Here is a 19,453-nt window from a genome sequence, read left to right as displayed (position 1 = left end):
TGATCAAGTGCTGAGGCACGCCCATTTCTTTCAGAGCAACCCATAGCTTTTCATGATCAGCACAAAGGTTTTATTGTAGGCTATAAAACATAGACATAGCCTGGCCAGCCTGGCTCAGTGGTTGAGCATCAACCTATGAACCAGGAGGTCATGGTTTGATTCCCAGTCAGGGCATATGCCCAGGTTGCAGACTCGATCCCCAGTGTGGGGTGTGCAGGAGACAGCCTATCAATGATTCTCATCATTGATGTTTCTATCTCTCTCTCCCTCTCCCTTCCTCTCTCTAATCAATAAAAATATGTTTAAAAATAATAATAAATAAATAAAACATAGACTAACCTTCTGAAGTTCTTAGGAGAACTCTAGAATTCAATGGATGTTTGCAATAAGATATAGAATGCCTCTTCCTTCTCTAAATCTAACTTGAACATCCAGCATTTCTTGCACCATATTAAGAAGTTAGAAGCCTTTGTTGCATCACCTTGAGTATCACTTTAATTGCATGGAAAATTAGTATAATTACTATATTCCTGGGCATCTTCTTTCTTGAAGATTTTGATGTATATTGAACATTTCCAGTCTGTAGACCATTGTTTTGCTTTCCATATTTGTTGACATATTCTTTTTAGAATTAGATTCAGTTTCTGTGGCTTTAAGTAATTCTATTAGTTTCTCATCTATTCCTGGCAATTTATTCCTTCCCAATACTTTCAGGGAAGTTTTCACTTCACTTTCTAGAATTACTATTCTTCATCATAGGAATCTTTTTTAAAGGTACTGGCCATCATTTTGTTGCTTTGGTATAGATTTTCAGTTTACTGTTTATACCTTCCCTTTATTTTCTCCTGTTCAGATAATGTGCTTCCTGTTGGTTGTTCAGCATTCCTAGTGTAGGTTTGAATTTCCCTTTTACTTTTTAATCTTCTGGTTAGAGATCTCTTGTTTTTCCTTTTTTATTATTTTCTTCTATCTCCTTGCATTGACTATTATTATAGTTCTATTTATCTCTACATGATAGTCATCAAAAAAACTGGGTTCAGGATTCTAACCCCTACTTTTGCCTCTCACCTGTCTTTAGCAATTTCCAGTGTTTCTGCTGTCTTCCATCTCAATTTTCCTTTCCTTTTTATGTCCATCATTGTCGTTTTTTCATTCTTCCCAAATGATATTTGAAGTCTCAGTCCACAGATCTGCTGGTTCTTGGTCAATTAAGTTTAACAGTGCAAATCTGTGTTTTATGTGGACTTTAAATCCATCAGGAATGTCATTACGTTATATTTTGGCACTATGATTCTTTTAGTGTTCTTCAGTTTTACTCTAATGTTTGATATTAGCAATCCGTGGTCAGTACCACAATCTGCTCCTGGTCTTATTTTGGCACAGAGAATACAGTTTCTCCATCTCCTGCTTCCAATTATATAGTCTATTTGATTTCTATATTGGCCATCTGGTTATGTCCATGTATACAATCATCTGTTCAGTTGTTTGAAGTATGTGTTTGTGATGGACAAGTTGTTGGCTTACTCCTCAAAAAATATAACCCCCAGTGCTTGCTTTAGCAGCACATATACTAAAATTGGAACAATACAGAGAAGATGAGCATGGCCCCGCACAAGGATGACAAACAAATTCATGAAGCATTCCACATATGTTTTAAAAATATAATACCCAGCTCTTCCCAAATAAATTTAAGAAAATCCAGTGTCTCCCACAAGTTCTAATAGCATTTTGTTGACTACCATGGGGGAGCCTATAGTTTTTCTTATCTCCTGATCCAGATCATTAAGAAAATGTGTCTATATGCACCTAAGTTCAGAGTGGTAGCTATGCCATTGTTACCCATTGGCAATAGAACTGTCCAGATACTTCCTTATAGGCAGGACCACTGGTGATGCCAAGTAGTTCAAGACTGAGGATTCTCATCTCTAGTTAGAGGTTCTGGTGTTTTATATCTGGAAAATAAAAGGCACTGAAGCAAGTACTTTATCATTACCCGGTACCACCAATGCAATTGTGGTCAACATGGCTAAGATCCTGTCCCTGTGTCACCAATGCCATCACTTCCAGGAGGACTCAGTGTCTCTTGAGATCTTGCTTCTTTTTCTTTTTCTTTTTTTATATGTTTTTATTGAAGGGAGAAGGAGAGAGAGAAACATTGATGAAAGAGAAACACTGATTGGCTGCCTCCTGCACACCCACTACTAGAGATAGAACCCCCAACCCGGGCATGTGCCTTGACTGGGAATCAAACCAGCAACTTCTCTGTGCATGGAATGACACTCACCCTACTGAACCACACCTGCCAGGGCACTGCTTATTTATCATTGTAGGCCCTTTGCTTTCAGGCTAAGGATAGCCAGGCTGACTTATAATCTAAGAGGCAAATGCAAACATACTTCCTTCTAACAATAACATATTGGGCTTGACCCAACTTCTGTACTTCTATCTTCTCCTCCCTTAGGAGAAATTGTTTCTTCATAGCAAAACAGACCCTGCTGTGCGGCCCACTCTCAGATTTATGCAGATATTCTTCTAGCCTAGCTTGCTACATTCTTCTATCCTAGTTTTCTCCAATTCCTAGGGAATGGGCAACTAATATGAGAAAGAAACTGACTAGTTGATCATTTTTATAGCACAATCTCTGTAAGAACCTGAATATGACCGTTATTATTATAAGCCTACTGGCCAAACTGGGCAGAGTTGGCATACAACAATCCTCATAAATAGTCTTGAATTTTCTATTTATTTTTCTTCATATTACACTAACATCAACCTATGTTTTCAGTACATATACTTGCATTTGATAAAGATAAAAAAATGCTTCATACTTAGGAACTGTAGCTTGAAGGGTCAGTATCAGTGCTACAGTTTGCATTTGAATAATTTGTTGAAAGCTTTCTTTGCTGGAAGCTTAAATGCTTCCTATCCAGCTTTGTTTGGGCTGTTACCTTATCAGACATGTTAGGAGGGGCAGTACTGTGTCAGTAGTTTTCAGAGAGCACTATAGAAATAAATCAGAACTCCAGACTTTACTCTTAGCTCCTGTCGTACATTGGGCATTTTCAGTTTAGGGGGTAGAAGGAAAACTGAGAAAAGTCGCATTTCAGTTGTTTCTCCAGCTGTCTCAGAAAACTCATACTGTTTTCTAAGAAAATAGTTTAAAAGAGTCCTCGCCGGTTTGTCTCAGTGGATAGAGCATCGGTTTGCAAACTAAAAGGTCCCAAGTTTGATTCAGGTCATGCCCGGTTGCAGGCTCAATCCCCAGTAGGGGGTGTGCAGGAGGCAGCCGATCAATAATTCTCTCTCATCATTGATGTTTCCATCTCTCTCCCTCTCCCTTCCTCTCTGCAATCAATAAAAAAAAATATTTTTTAAAAAAGAAAAGAAAATAGTTTAAAAGAGACAATTTCCTACCAATTCTTTTCATGCTACAGGAATAAGATACATTTGTAGGACATAGAGCACAGAAGTATGCTCACCTCCTCTTCCTGTTAGCATGGTGACACGTCCTTCCTGTTTATCGCTCTTGAGGATATCAACTTTTCCACACTTCAGTTCCTGGAACTCTTTGATGTCACAGCTTTCTCTGTTTTCCCTCTCCAACTTTTCTCCACCACTGGGGTCCAAACTGAGACTGGAAAGACAAGGATCTTCCTTTCAGTTCAAATATGAAGTTCTTCCGACACAAAACTCATCTAAAAGACAGAAGAGACAGAAGATCCAAAACTGAAGGATTACATAAGCAGAAAACCAAAATAGGAGTGAGAAGAGCTCTTTCGCAGACACAGCCCCAAATCTTTAAACAGACTTGGGTGCAAACGTGTGCAACTATAGAAGGTGCTATGGGAGTAATAAGGAGATAATTTGATCAGGTAATACCTGGATTGGATTTTAATCCTTGCACAGGGCAGGAGATTAGGGTTTGGAATTTGAATTTTTTTTAAATATATTTTATTGATTTTTTACAGAGAGGAAGGGAGAGGGATAGAGAGTTAGAAACATCAATGAGAGAGAAACACTGATCAGCTGCCTCCTGCACACCTTCTACTGGGGATGTGCCCGCAACCAAGGTACATGCCCTTGACCGGAATCGAACCTGGGACCTTTCAGTCCGCAGGCCGACGCTGTATCCACTGAGCCAAACCGGTTAGGGCTGGAATTGAAATCTTGCTTAAAGGCCTTTCGTGGAGGAGTTGTTCCCAACATGTAAAGAGGAACAAAGAAGGGGGGGAAAAATGGCTCAAGAGCCCAGGGAGCCGACATGCAAGCTCATCCTGGCTTATACTTTGAATGAAAACAATTGTTAAAAGAGAAACCAATTCCTTTGGCCTGCAACTTTTCAGAATAGAAAGCCACATGGTATCAGAGAATCCCTAAACTGAGAACCAAACATAAATGTTGGTCTTCAGCCAGTTACACACTTAAGTACCTGGCAGAGTTGAATGCAAAATTGTCCTGCAGAGACTGTAGTGGATAATGTCAGTGTCAGTGCTTCACCCAGATCCCTGGATCTATTTTTACTGTTTCTTGGGAGGGGAGTCCCCTCTTTCGCATGCTTTCCTATCCAGCACCTACTGGGTCTCCTTTTTCAGGAAACTGCTCTCCAAACACATCCCCCTACTCACCCACTTTTCATAGCTCCCTAGCCTCAGTTACAACTCTGTGGCATAACTTTTAAACTCCGGAGTCCCCTGCAGGATCAGCCTGAGATCATTTTCTGTGAGACTTTGCCTGAGATCATACCGTGTTTGGATTTCTCCTCTCCTCTGTCCTATTTCCCCCAACCCTTTGCCAGTTTCCCTGGAACACTTCCTTAATAAGCACTACTATCGAATCCTCATCTCAAGTGTCTGTTCTAAGGAACGTGACCCAACACATTCCCATGGGATCCTCTCAGGAAAATAAACAAGTCAGGAAAATAAACAAGTACCTCTAAAGACGAACTCGCTAGGAAAAAATTAGCACGGCTGGCATGGCTCAGTGGTTGAGCATCAACCTATGAACCAGGAGGTCATGGTTTGAGTCCCAGTCAGGGTACATAGCCGGGTTGCAGGCTGGATCCCCAGTAGGGGGAACGCAGGAGGCAGCTGATCAATGGTTCTCTCTCATCTTTGACGTTTCTATGTCTCTCTCCCCCTCCTTGATGGTGAATATAAGACATTGTTGGGGGGGCTAGCAATCTGAATCTGTGCCAGTCACCTGCCTTCTAATGCACATTCTTGCTAGCCGATAATTAACTCCATTGATGCCTGTCCTGCTTTGCAGAATCTGTTTCCCAGAATACTCCCTTTTTGCAGAGGCCATAAACCATGAACCATACACAAACCCCAGAGGGGGGTTATCAGTGCTGGCGCCAAGACAGGCCTTTGGGTGTGGTCTCATGTCCCCCATCCCAACCAAAGGGCTTTTCACAAAGCCTGAGAAAGGTCCAGAAGCCTGATCCATATTTGGGGGACAAAGAAACCAAAGGGTATAAAGGAAAACCTTCCTCCATATTCACTCACTCAGGATTTGGAGAACTGACCCCCCGAGTCACTGTATTAGTACATCTGAAAATAAATGGGTTTATCCTAGATCTCTGAGTACTCCCTGTGTATTTCTAGGTTGCCTGGTAAATTCTGTAACATCCTTTCCTCTCTTAAATTAATAAAAATATATTTTAAAAGACATACAAGAGAATAAAAGCCATCTGAGACAGAGTCTGCAGACACAATAACAGAAATTATTGCTACTAAGGACTCAGGATAATGTAAAAACAACTTGACAGAATATGTAAATTGCCCAGGATATACATGGAGAGAAGCAAAAATGGGAAGTATAACTATAAGATATGAAAACAGCCCAAGTGCCCATCAGTAGATGATTGGATAAAAAAGCCAGGATTCATTTACACAATGGAATACTACTTGGCAGTAAAAAAAGAAAAAAGAAAAGGAAGACAAAAAGAGAAAATCTTACCTTTTGTTACCTTTTGTGACAACATGGATGGACCTGGAGATTATTATGCTAAGTGAAATAAGCCAGTCAGAGAAAGACAAATACTATATGTGGAATCTAATGAACAAAATAAACTGATACACAAAATAGAAACAGAGGCGTGGATGCGTAGAATAGGCGTAGAACTGTCAGAGGGGAGGGGGGTTGTGAGGCTGAATGAGAAAAGGTAAAGGGATTAAGATACATATTAATATATCCTGGCATGGCTCAGCAGTTGAGTGTCAACCTATTATCCAGGAGTTCATGGTTCAATTCTCCTGACTGAGTTGCCAGCTCAATCTCCAGTGCGGGGTGTACAGGAGGCAGCCGATCAATGATTCTATCTCATCATTGATGTTTTTATCTCTCTCTCCCTCTCCTCTCCTCTATGAAATCAATAAAAATATATTTTTTTAAAAACACATAGACGATTTTGCGCACCAATGTCACCCCAATAAATTCAATAATTAAAAAAAGAGATGTAGATAAACAATGAGCAGTTTCTTCATAGGTCTAAGAGTAGCTCCTGAGAAGAGAATAAAAAATAGTGGAGAGGCAGTATCTGAAGCAATAATGTCTGATTAATGTATAGAGGTCGTGAAAGAGAGGACACAACACAATTCCTATATGAGATAAATAAAAAAGTAAGTGCATCTGAAAGAGACATTGTACAGCACAAAAGCAAAGAGAATACCTTAGAAGTGACCAGAAAGGAAAGACAGATTAGGTGTAAAGAAACAATAATCAGACTACCAGAAGTATGTAATTGATAGCAGCAACTGAGGTGAGAAGACAGCAATACAATGTCTTCAAAGTGAAAAATGACTGTAAACATCAACCAAATTCAACTAAAATACAGTTGAATTTTGAAAGTTCGCTTCACGCCACTTTGTTTTTACAAAAGACCTACATTAGTACCTGTTCCCACTAACCAAAAGAAATCCAAAGAGGATTTTTGCTTTTATGGAAAAAGGTAAAAAGCAAAAATAGTGTGATGTGTCCTAAGGTAATTGCTTCTTTGCATAATGCTATTTCAGCTTCTAAGAGCTCCCAGAGGCTCACTCTACTTTCAGATAGCAGGGGAAAGAGAAAATAAAGACAGTTTTACACAGCAACGTGAGATTTTATAATACCTGCCTTCGGTGGCTTCTTTTGTACTACAGACCAGGTACGAGGTCCTGTCTCCCTGTCTGACCCCACTTCCTTCTGCTCTTCCTCTGGCTCCCTGACCTTCTTTGTGTTCCTCCAACATGCCAAGCTCCTTCCTCTTGTAAGACCTTTGCACTTGCACTTTCCTCTGCCTGGAATACTCTGCCCTTACATTCCAAAAGCATCCACTGCATTCATGTTGCATTTTCAAAGATGTTTATTGCAGGTCAGTTATGTCCCTGTCACTGCCTTAGGCACTGGGGATACAGCACTGAGCAGAACAGACAAAAGTCTCTGCTACTGTGGAGTCTAGGTCCTGGCAGCTGGCAGCTTTATCAGTCAGGTCTTTCCTGATCACCGATCTAAATGTGAACATTATTCATTGTTTGTCTTCCTACTTATTCTGTCTCTTCCTACTAGTGCGTGACTTCTTTGATAGGTGGGACCTTGTCTACCTTGTTCATCACTATACTCCAAGAGCATGCAATGACGCCTGAAACTATTGTGTGTTCAGGAAACACTTGTCAAAGGAATTAAAGTTAAAATGAATGTTGAAAATCAACTTTAAAAATGAATGTTGAAAGAATGAGTTCATGGAAGGTGTCCCAGAGGAGAAAGGGGTTACAATTCTACTTAAGAAAAACATAAATTGCATTCAGAAAAGGTGTGTGTGTGTGTGTGTCTACAAGCAGAAAAAAAAGGCCCCATATAAAGGTTAGAGAATGGATATCATGACAGAAGAATAAGGGATTAGATAGTGAGGCAGGACCTACATCTAAGGCTGTGTGTCACCCAAAGGAGTTAACATTTTGTCTTATAAAACGAAAGTAGTGTGTATGCTGACCATTTGTTTTAACATAAGATGGTAACTTTAAATCTATGTTTTGTGATTTAATTTAAAAAGTAAAGAATGTTTCTACTTTGTTGGAATAAAAAGACCTGTTTAGTTATTTATTTTTATAAACTCAATTTTAATTAACATAATATTTTATGATTTCATAGTCTGATTGGTAAAAAAGACATTTTATTAATAATCAACTTCACATGATGCTTTCTATAAACAGAAATATTGAAGTAGGTGTATATCAAGCATTGGAACCCAGTTATGTACAAACTTAAAATGTATTTTTCCCTAACCAGTATCAAGTTTATGAGCCCACTTGAGTCTGGGTGGTGAATTTTCAACATCATCATTATATTTGTCATGTAATGAAACATAACATGTTTCGTATGTTCAAGGCACTATTCTAACCCATTTAATTTTCTCCAAAAACACCTTGGTGCAGGAACAATTGCTCTAGGTCATTTAGCTAGTGAATGGAGTAACCAGGATTCAAATGCAGTAGTTTGGCTTGTAGCCTGTGAACCACGACTCCATGCTGATTTAATCCTTCCTGTGGAATTTCATTTCTCCCACTGAGTTTTCTCCCCTAATCTTTTTATGCAAACATGTACCATCCAGCTTTAAGTCATCATCTCCAGGTCCCTGATTTTCCTCTGTCCTCCTCCAATTCTGTTTCTCCTCACAGGCTTCAGAATTGGAGCTTCTGGCCAAAGACAAAGTCCTAGTCAGGTGCTTTGAGAGGATGGGAGGGGGTCCCTGACCTCAATCAGACCCAGTCTGATGTCAGTTTTGTCTCTACTGATGTAAGAGGTCTCCCTGTAGGTGGCATATGAGGGTCCCTGTCCTCAATAAGACCCAGTCTGATGTCAGTTTTGTCTCTACTGATGTAAGGGGTCTCCCTATAGGTGGCATATGAGGTTTTCTTGGCCAGTGTGCATCTCCCACGGACTCTCACCAGTGGTGCACACATCCTTCTGGGTGTACTTCTGCTGAACAACAATCTAAGTCGCTCTTGTCCTTCTGCTCAATGTTCTCTCTCTTAAGCGGAATCATGAGCACCAGCTTCCATGCCCTCTAGGAACGGGGATATGGTGGCCCGCTCACCCCCTTATCATAGGCACACTGTGCTACTCCCATGTCCCGCTGGCCTCCTGCTTTAATGAATCTCCTACTTTCAGAAATGTCCAGATGGAAAATCAATGACATTCCTAGCACTTTGTAAAGCCAATGGTAAGGTGTGCCATAATTTAGAAATAGAAACTTTCTTTGTGCCTAAAATGTGAACCCATCATGTCTTTTGTTCTCAGCTGTGAGTTTCGCAAGGCCTCCACACCAGTCAGTAATGCCTGGGAGTTACTGGAAAGGATCTGAGTTGGTACATCATTTCCTCGTGTCCACATCAACACATTCATGTTAGGAAACCATGATAGGAAGTGACATCAATATCACTTGCATCAGCATAAGGAATTACAGGAACTTTATAGGGTATTAGTGACTACTGGTAATAAACACATCCTATTTATACACTCAGCTCTAATAAGTTCACATTAAAACCATCACTTTTCAAAGTTAAGAGCACTATGAACCAAGCTCTCTCCTTGGGTAATAAGTTTACTATTTAAAAATATGTTTTTATTGATTTTTAGAGAGAGAAAGAGGGAGAGGGAGAAGGGAGAAAGATAGAAACAAAAGGCTGCCTTCTGCATGCAACCTGGGCATGTGCCCCGACTGGGAATCAAACCAGCAACCTCTTGGTGTATGGGTCAACACTTAACCACTGAGCCACACCAACCAGACTGTAGCTTACTAATTTTTCTATAAAATGTCAAATGCCAAAAACTACAAATTTTTATTAGCTAATATACACTTCTAGTATTTGTATTAAATTTTAAAATAAAGTTAATTTTGTTTGTGTCACTTCTGACCACCTCTATGATATAAATACTAGAGGCCTGGTGCACAAAATTTGTGCAGTGTGTGTGTGTGGGGGGGGGTGTCCCTCAGCCCAGCCTGCACCCTCTCCAAGCTGGGACCCTTCAGGGGATGTCCGACTGCTGGTCGGTCATCCCTTTCACAATCCAGGACTGCTGGCTCCTAACCATTCGCCTGCCTGCCTGCTTGATTGCCCCTAACCACTTCTGCCTGCCAGCTTGATTGACACCTAACTGTTCCCCTGCCAGCCCAATTGCCCCCAACTGCCCTCCCCTGCAGGCCTGGTCACCCCCAACTGCCCTCCCCTGCTGGCCATCTTGCGACGACGTGGGGGTGGCCATCTTGTGGTGGCCATCTTGTGACAATGTGGGGGTGGCCATCTTGTGACAATGTGGGGTGGCCATCTTGTGACAACGTGGGGGTGGCCATCTTGTGATGCAAGGGTGTGAGGGTCAATTTGCATATTACCTCTTTATTATATAGGATATTATAGTGTGATGATCAAAGAATTAAGCATTAGTATACTACTTGGCTCATGTTGAGCCTATTTTCTAATTTGAAAAATATGATTGACCCTACCTACCTCATTAGGGTCTTTGTTTTCAGGGTTCTACTTATTAAGAGCAGGTCATAATTATATTGTTCTTAGCCAAAGCTCTTCTACCTACTTATTCATGCCTTACCCCTGCTTACTAGCAAAACTTGGCAGCAAAGCCCTTAAAGTCCTTGAGAGTAATATTTCTCAGCTTCCTGGATACTATTTAGTGTGTAGACTTAAAAAATCACAGTCTTTTAAAAATATTTTTATTGATTTCAGAGAGGAGGGGTGAGGGAGAGAGGTAGAAACATCAATAATGAGAGAGAATCACTGATCAGCTGCCTCCTGCATGGCCCTCACGGCGATCAAGCCCACAATCCAGACATGTGCCCTGACTGAGAATTGAACTATGACATGGTTCCTATGTCAACACTCAACCACTGAGCCATGCAGGCCAGGCGAAAAGTCACAATCTTGAAAACAATCCCCTTAAAAAGAGTTCAGCTATCCAAAGCAGCACCCCCAACTCCCACCATCCAACTCACTTAGAAAGTGCTTTCCTGCCTGGTTATAGAAGTTGCCACTATCACAGACTGTTAGACCTCCTACCACTCAGCCATTCGTTTCTGAAATTTTGCAATTTTTAATATTCCTAGAATGAATGTGAAGCTCAAATTTTCACAGCTTTTGTTCTGCACTGTTGCTCCCCCTAGTGTTGACTGAGTGCATAGGTTTATGATTGAGGTCTGGTTCCTACTTCTAAGAGCAAAGTGCTTCATTGAAATGATGTTAGGAGTTTTAAAAATCTGACAGTCGGTGCACATTTTCTTTCTTTATTCCCCCTTTTCCATTTTTTTCTTGGGTTTTCCACCCATTTACTCTTCCATATGCACTTTAAAGTCATTTCATTTTTGAGTTAAAAAATTAAGATTCAAAATTGCACTTGAATTTTTAAAACAGAATGATAAATCTTGGCTCGGGCACATTCATTGTTTGCTCGTGAATCTACTTCAAGTTATTTAGTTAGAGGGTAATATTTAATAATGAAATAAGCACTTGTAAATCTATCACCCAAAACAAAAACTAGAACCTTGATAATAATCTGTTCCATCCTCAGGATTCCCCTACCCAAGGCCACACCATCATTGCAATTCTAACTATAATCAAAGATATTTTTCAACTTCATTTTAATTTAATTTATTCAAATTTTATTTTATATGCCCAAGAAAAGATCCTCAATAATTCTAAATATTATGCAGTTTCAAGCACATTATGGCAGAGATTGCTAGCTGCCAATACTAATATCCATTCTCCCTTTTACCTATTTAATAGAACAATATTGGTTTGATTCAAGGTGACAAAATTTTCAGTTAAAAAACTACATTTCCCAGTCCCCCTTGCAGCTAGGTATGGCCTATGGCTAATTTCTGGCCAATGGGACATAAGTGAAAGTTGTTAGATGACACTCCTAGAAAGGTTTATTAAAGTGGGGGTATACATCTAGGGTTCATGCATCATTCAACATTCACCTTCTTGCCTTCAGACTGTGGATATGAAAGCTGGAGCTCAAGCAGCCATTATAAACACAGGAGGAAACTGGACGATAGAAAACCATTCTCTAAGGATAACAAAGCAGAAAGAGATAAGAAGCCTGACAATTGCACAACCATATCACCACCAGACTGCCTATCTCTAGACTTCTTTTTAGTGAAAGATAAAGATATCTATCTTGTCTATGCAGCTTTTATTTTCAGTCTCTGTCACTAGCAGCAATATCCATTTCATAACTGATACAGTACTATAAAGGGAAGATTCATTTCATAGTTTGGGATTTTTTATGTAGGAAAGTTATTTATTATTTTAAAAACTAGACATCTTACCAAACTGTTATTAACAACAAAATGTAATATATCAGTGATAGACTGACATAAAGAGAACATCTTAAAGTTGTATTTTGTAACTTCTGATTTTTTAATTTGGGAAATTAATGGTTTTGTTTTTATTTGTATTGTAACTAGAGAACCTACTGAGCTCTTTTGTTGGTTTAGTAGTTTTGATGTTGAAACCTTTGACTTTTAAAGTTAGTCATCTGATCATCTGGAAATAAAAATAATGTTTTTTCTCTCTTAATTATTGTGCTTGCATTTATTCTCAGGGTTTTAAAAATTCTCTTTATTGGCTCAATGTTCTAAAAGTCAATTCTGCTTTTTGTTAGTTTTTGGTACTATTTTTATTGGGGGGGGTACTATTTTTTATTCTGCTTTGGCTACTTGATCTATATGATGAACTCTCGATTTTTGTGGCTGACAGGAAAAAATAAAATTTCCAGTTTAAAGTAATGCCATCATTTCTGATTTTAAAGTGATCGATTCAGTATTTAAATTCAGTTGCTCAAGATTTTCTCTCTTACTACTCCAATCCTTCTCCTTCTTCTTCCTCTTCTCATTCTTCTTCTTCTTAATCCCTGCCCTTAGAGTAATCTTAAATTTCCAAAGAACATATTACCTACATATTAATTACAGAAGTATTACTTACAGAATATTACTATAGTCTCTAGCCTCTGCTATACTGTCACTTATCACATCTAGGCTTTTTATTGCCATCATGACGCCAGTGATCACTGCTGAAATCCACATACGCTAAATCCTCTTCATTCCAACCTCTAGTCTTTTTAGGTCTTCCAGTCTCCTGTCATTTGGAAGCTTAAGAAAAATGTGTTTGTCTTACCACATAGCTTACGACAATAACGACCCACTAATGACAATAAGGACTAAGTATGAAAGGCTCTTCGCATCTTGGGAAAGTCCCCAGAAGAGGCAACAAGACAGAAGAGTTAGTTGAGGCTCATGTGAGAATAACTGAAATTCTGCTAATGGTAGACTCTGCTCTGCAGCTTTTAGCAAAGAAGAACGTACTGTGAGTAGTGATTCCTTCTCACTTTCCTCCCACAGAATAAGGTTTATATTAATTGATCAAGTTTCCCCCCTAATCCCAAGTTTTTAAAGTTGTTTTCCTCAATTCACGTCTTTCCATTATATTCTCCATATGGAAAACTCATCATAGTTTTGCTACCGTGAGAATGTCATGTTGCTTAAAACAGATGTTAATGACAATTTGATTAAAAGGAAACCTCAGAAAAGTCAAAATGACTGTGGGAAAGAGTGTTAATACTTTTGGGGTTAGAAAAATATAACTATGTTGTATTGACACACTTGGAGGACTTATGTAAAAAGTATTCCTTTGGCTGTTTGTTCATGTGAAAAAGACTTGTAAACCAATCCCAAAGGTTTCTATACTCAGGAGACATTTTCTTAAACGATTGGTTTTGAAAACTTTCTGGGGAGAGATAACATAAATATCCTTCCCTGTTATCCTAGACTATTTTCTCTTGTCCCCTTATAGTCTACATTTGAAGTACCAGATAGTTTATACATTGGTTATAGTCTATGGTTGTAGAGAAAGGAAGGGGGAGAACCCAAATGGGACTAAATAAAATTCTTGCTAAGGACCTAGATTCTGCTTTTTAAAGATCCCCTTCATTTAGTTCAGAGAATCTTCTGTGCTGTGACTAATTTCCTCCATCTCAGCTCAGTGCCACTGAGCCTCTACTAAGGTCTTCTGATGCAGGAATTTCTACTATTGAGAGATTTTACTGGACCTATTCATGGATTCTTTCCTCGCACTGTTTTCTCAACCCCATAGACAGCTTCTCTCCAGTTGAAAGATACAGTATAAGTAATATTTCTCAGGATCTTGTCAGTTTCCTTTGTGTTTTTCAATGAGGTGCTGGGAAAGAAGCCTCGTGACCTCAGGTTCTTTGACTTCCATTATCAAAAAATAAAATTTTTGCCCAGCAGTGTGTCTCAGTGGTTGAACATTGACCTATGAACCAGGAGGTCATGGTTCCATTCCCAGTTAGGGTACATGCCCAGGTTGCCAGCTCAATCCCCAGTGGTGGGTATGCAGGAGGCAGCTATCGATGATTCTCTCTCCTTGATGTTTCTATATCTCTCTCCCTCTCCCTTCCTCTCTGAAATCAAAATAAAAATCTATTTTAAAAAAGTAAAATAAATTTTTTGAAATGTATACCCTAATCTTGTTCTGTGATTGGTTTCTTCTGGTGAATCCTTGGCTTGGCTTTATCATTATTGTTTTTGCCTACTTTCCCTTGGGTATGGAGGCATAAGGTTCTAGGCCACTACATCACTATGCTATCATGAATTGCAAATATTCCCACTTTATTCTTTCCATGCAGTAAACCTCAATGAAGAATTCAGGCTTCAGGGGAGAGTTTAAGTAGAGGATACAAATGAGAACCCATGAGCCAGTAATAATTTTCCTGGACCATAAGATGATAAATTGAAGTATCTAATTGTCTTATTCATCATTGCTTTTTACATAGACTAGGAAGAGTAAAAAAGCAAGTTCATGTGTTAGAATGTTTAAAACTCTCCCCATCAGCAACATATTTTGGTACACTTGGATTAGATCTACATTATATAAACAAAGGAAAATAAAGTTATGGTCAATTATCAGTTGAGTTTAGGCAATGAATAAGCTAGCTGCTAATTATCTGTCTTAGCTATTTCCTTTGACTAAATCCATTGGATAATTGCCCAGCACACTTGTAACTTAGCTTGCCATGAATTTCCAAAGAATTAGAATCTAATTTATAATTTAAAAGTCTAATGTATGAGTGCACACATGCAAATGCACACACAGGGAAAGAAAGAGACTGACACTGGGAAGACAAGTGAACCTTTATACAATACCTTTAATTATATAAAGATAAATTTTATCCTAATTCCTTGCTTAATGACACATAAAACATAATTTATAAATAACTCAACCTGTAAAACTATTGAATTAGGAAATTATTAGCATGCTAGAAGCCTTCTTCTCTTAATTTAAATATCACAGCTAAATCTACTGTAAAGGTAAAATACCTAATTATATTAAAAGTCAAGGTTACCATTATCATTTATATGACAATACACATACACTTTCCCTGTACCTTGGAATCACACAGATGTTCATAGCTCTAGGACCTCAAAGGGAGTTGCTTTATATCTCCACGTGTTACAGACGCTGTAAAATGAGATAATGTGCTAGTAGCCAGGAGCAAATAAATAGACCTCCAGCACCAGCGTCCAGAGACTCAGCTTGTTTCCCACTATTCTCTTTCTAATCTTAGGGATTTAAGACAAAAGATAGTGCTCGCTTCGGCAGCACATATACTAAAATTGGAATGATACAGAGAAGATTAGCATGGCCCCTGCGCAAGGATGACATGCAAATTCATGAAGTGTTCCATATTTAAAAAAAAAAAAGACAAAAGATAGTGATAATTCAGGACAAGCACAAAGCTGATTGGTTTATGCTCTCTGTCTTTCAAAGGATTGTTTATTCAGTGGTTCTCAACCTTCCTAATGCTGCGACCCTTTAATACAGTTCCTCATGTTGTGGTGACCCCCAATTTCATTGTTACAAATTGAACATAATTAAAGCATAGTGATTAATCACAAAAACAATATGTAATTATATATGTGTTTTCCGATGGTCTTAGGCAACCCCTGTGAAAGGGTCATTCGACCCCCAAAGGGGTCATGACCCACAGGTTGAGAACCGCTGGTTTATATATACACTAGAGGCCCAGTGCACAAAATTTGTGCACGGGTGTGTGTGTGTCCCTCAGCCCAGCCTGAACCTTCTCCAATCTGGGACCCCTCAAGGGATGTTGACTGCCCGTTTAGGCCCAATCCTGGTGGGCAGTTGGACATCCCTCTCACAATCCAGGACTGCAGGCTCCCAACCACTCGCCTGCCTGTCTGCCTGATTGCCCCTAACTGCTTCTGCCTGCCAGCCTGATCAATGCCTAACTGCTCCCCTGATGGCCTGATTGCCCCTAACTTCCCTCCCCTGCAGGCCTGGTCCCCCCCAACAGCCCTCCCCTGCAGGCCTGATTGCCCACAACTGCCCTCCCTTGCTGGCCATCTTGTGGTGGCCATCTTGTGTCCACTTGGGGTGGCCATATTTGACCACATGGGGCGGCTATCTTGTGTGTTGGAGTGATGGTCAATTTGCATATTACTATTTTATTAGATAGGCTGTATGTCTTTTATAAATGTGCTCTGTAGGGTTTTATTAAATTAATTCTTACCCACACTGGGAAAAGAATAAAGAAAAGAGGCTTTCTTTAAGGCATGGCAAAAGGAAAAGCAAATTTTACAGGCTTTCAGGCTAATTGGATCATTAATCAAACTCTATGTTGAAGCCTGGTTTTCTGTTTCCCATTCAAACAACACTGCGAAAGTATCCCCTTTCCCTGTCTGTTCTATAGAGCATATATATCCTAGATATATGGTACTTTTAAGAGTCTTGGAAGAAATTATGTCAACAAAAAAGCATAATTGATTTCCTGGAAAAGGAAGAATTAAACACACACACAGATTTCTCTTAAAATCATGTTTGTTTAAGACAAGTGTTTGACCTTAATTAGTATATTGAAAAAGTTCTCCTTTCAAGTGGAATTAAGGCTTTGGGAAATTCAAGGCTACTCTAGAAAATACAAAGATATTCTCAAGTAGCAATTACAGATAAAGCAAAAAATGCTTTTTAATAACAGATTACATTTGTGATCAAATTTTAAACATTTGAGCACTTTTTTTATATCGTCATATTTGGTTACTATTTACGACATCTTGACTCTGAGTCCCAGGGCCACCATTTAGTTGATGAGTAACCATGGCAAGTTAGTTAATTTCTAAATTTTTCCCCCTGAATGGCAGAAACAATATTGGCTTTTTTAAAGAGTTGCTATAAAGAGTAGATAAGATGATATATGGACAAGCACTTGACATAGACCTGTCATGAAGTAATGGTCAATAAGTTTCTCAATAGGCTTTGCTATAGGATGAAGTCTGTAGCTCAAAAGATAGCTATTAAAATTTTATGTAAAGTGAGTCCTGATAGCATAAAAGGATCAGATTTTTTCTCGTCCTTAGAAATACGCTGGTTGTGGGACCCTCCAGGACTCTGATAATATAATGATTAAAACATTTATCAAAAAATCAGAATACCTCCTTGAGCCTTTCTATTTTCATCCATACTCCAAATATGTTTCTGTTTAGAAGGGAGCATACCTTCAATTTCCTAGGAGTATAATAAAGTTACATAACAACAACGGTTATCTCCTAGAGCAGTGATTGCGAACCTTTTGAGCTCGGCATGTCAGCATTTTGAAAAACCCTAACTTAACTCTGGTGCCGTGTCACATATAGAAATTTTTTGATATTTGCAACCATAGTAAAACAAAGATTTATATATTTTTAAAAAAATATATTTTATTGATTTTTTTACAGGGAGGAAGAGATAGGGATAGAGAGCTAGAAACATCGATGAGAGAGAAACATTGATCAGCTGCCTCCTGCACACTCCCTACTGGGGATGTGCCCGCAACCAAGGTACATGCCCTTGACTGGAATCGAATCTGGGACCCTTTAGTCTGCAGGCCGACGCTCTATCCACTGAGCCAAACTAGTTAGGGCAAGATTTATATTTTTGATATTTATTTTATATATTTAAATGCCATTTAACAAAGAAAAATCAACCAAAAAAATGAGTTCGCGTGTCATAGGTTCACCATCACTGTCCTAGAGCTAGGTAAACTGCTTCTATATTTCAATTTGCTTTGGATAGTTCATTGATCCAGCTAGTTCATCAGCTGAAATTGCTAATTCATTTCATCCCTGTGATTCACAGTGGCCCAAAAGGGTAGTATCACTGTGTTAAAGGGATTGAAAAGTAATTCATCACATCTACCTACTCTAAGTTTGATTCTTGCTTTTGGTTTGAGAGGTACAGTCTTTAAATTCTAGCCCATTATTTCTGCTTAGATCGTAAAGCACATGTCAAGGACTGAATATAACTCACCTTTGGATCTTCTACAGTAGCTTTGTTCCTAGAATGTGAATCTTAATATGTGGTTGTTGGTCTGACTGCAATATAGCATATCTCAGTCCTCCTCACCTTTTCTCTTGTCCCCAGGACTTTGTGCTGGCATGTACGGCATAAAGATAATGCTAAACTCAACACCACACAGGGCAATCTTTAATCAACTTATAGAGATGTGGGATTTATTCTTCTTTTCCTTCCCTTCTTTCAAATAATGGCATGTAAGGATTTCTGTGGTTAAATTATAGCCTTAAGTCAGCCCTTCAGCCACCAGAGAATTGAACTAAATGTCTTAGAAGCAAGGAAGCTATTCACGTGGGAAGTGTCTTTCCCCGGGGATCTTTTGTACCACTGTTCAAATTTAAACAATATATCTAGGGGAGGGAAAGAATGTGGGAAAAATATAATAAGTTTTCTTGTGTGTTTGTATAATTTCTACTTTTTGGCCACAAGAAGTAATATGTAATCAATGGCTTCACCTTTTCTGGCACTTGGTCCCAAGCCAAGTTGAAAAATAGCTCCTCTCCCACTGAGGGTCACCCCAAGGCTCCAGTGTCTCCTTTGTGTTGTGAGAACCACATCCCAGGATGTTTCCCTTGTTCTGCACTGAGGAAAGTGGACGTGCAGACCTGAGCACTGTGGCCTGCTCATTAACACTCCCCAGCTGTCTCCAGACATGGGATCTCAAAATAAAAGTGACGTGAAACATCCCCAGACCAAAAAGTCACTCTGCTAACAGGGGGGCATGAGAGAGGAAAGAACTTTCTGTGACTCCAAGCTATAGCTTAAGTGTCAGGGGAAGAGCACTTCCTGATGTTTATTTCTACAAAACGGGTGAGGGGAGCACTTGGGATCCATCTGATCATCAGCGGTCTCCAGAGGTCCAGGTGTGGGAGCAGCTGTGGGAGCATGTGACCTTTGCCCCGGTTTTGCCCTGTGCGTCATTATCAGCCAGGGTCTGGGACCGGAAGAACACTCTACTTCAGATAGAAGCATTTAGTTCTAGTATTATTTTCCCATCCGAATTTAGGTCAAGAGATAGGTTACATTTTTATGGGAAT

At 39.3% G+C, this 19,453-nt stretch overlaps 2 non-coding genes across 2 annotated transcripts; both read left to right on the top strand.

Moving 5' to 3' along the window:
- The first annotated feature begins 1,546 nt into the window (after positions 1-1,546).
- On the top strand, positions 1,547-1,652 carry LOC111826445. Its single transcript, XR_002829769.1, has one exon. It is a non-coding gene; the product is annotated as a U6 spliceosomal RNA (small nuclear RNA).
- A 14,000-nt stretch (positions 1,653-15,652) lies between these two features.
- Positions 15,653-15,759, top strand: LOC111826443. Its single transcript, XR_002829768.1, has one exon. It is a non-coding gene; the product is annotated as a U6 spliceosomal RNA (small nuclear RNA).
- Positions 15,760-19,453: the final 3,694 nt, after the last annotated feature.

This window comes from Myotis lucifugus, unplaced genomic scaffold (genome assembly GCF_000147115.1).
Source record: "Myotis lucifugus unplaced genomic scaffold, Myoluc2.0 scaffold_78, whole genome shotgun sequence".
Taxonomy (NCBI): domain Eukaryota; kingdom Metazoa; phylum Chordata; class Mammalia; order Chiroptera; family Vespertilionidae; genus Myotis; species Myotis lucifugus.
This window is presented reverse-complemented; position numbering and strand designations above follow the sequence as displayed.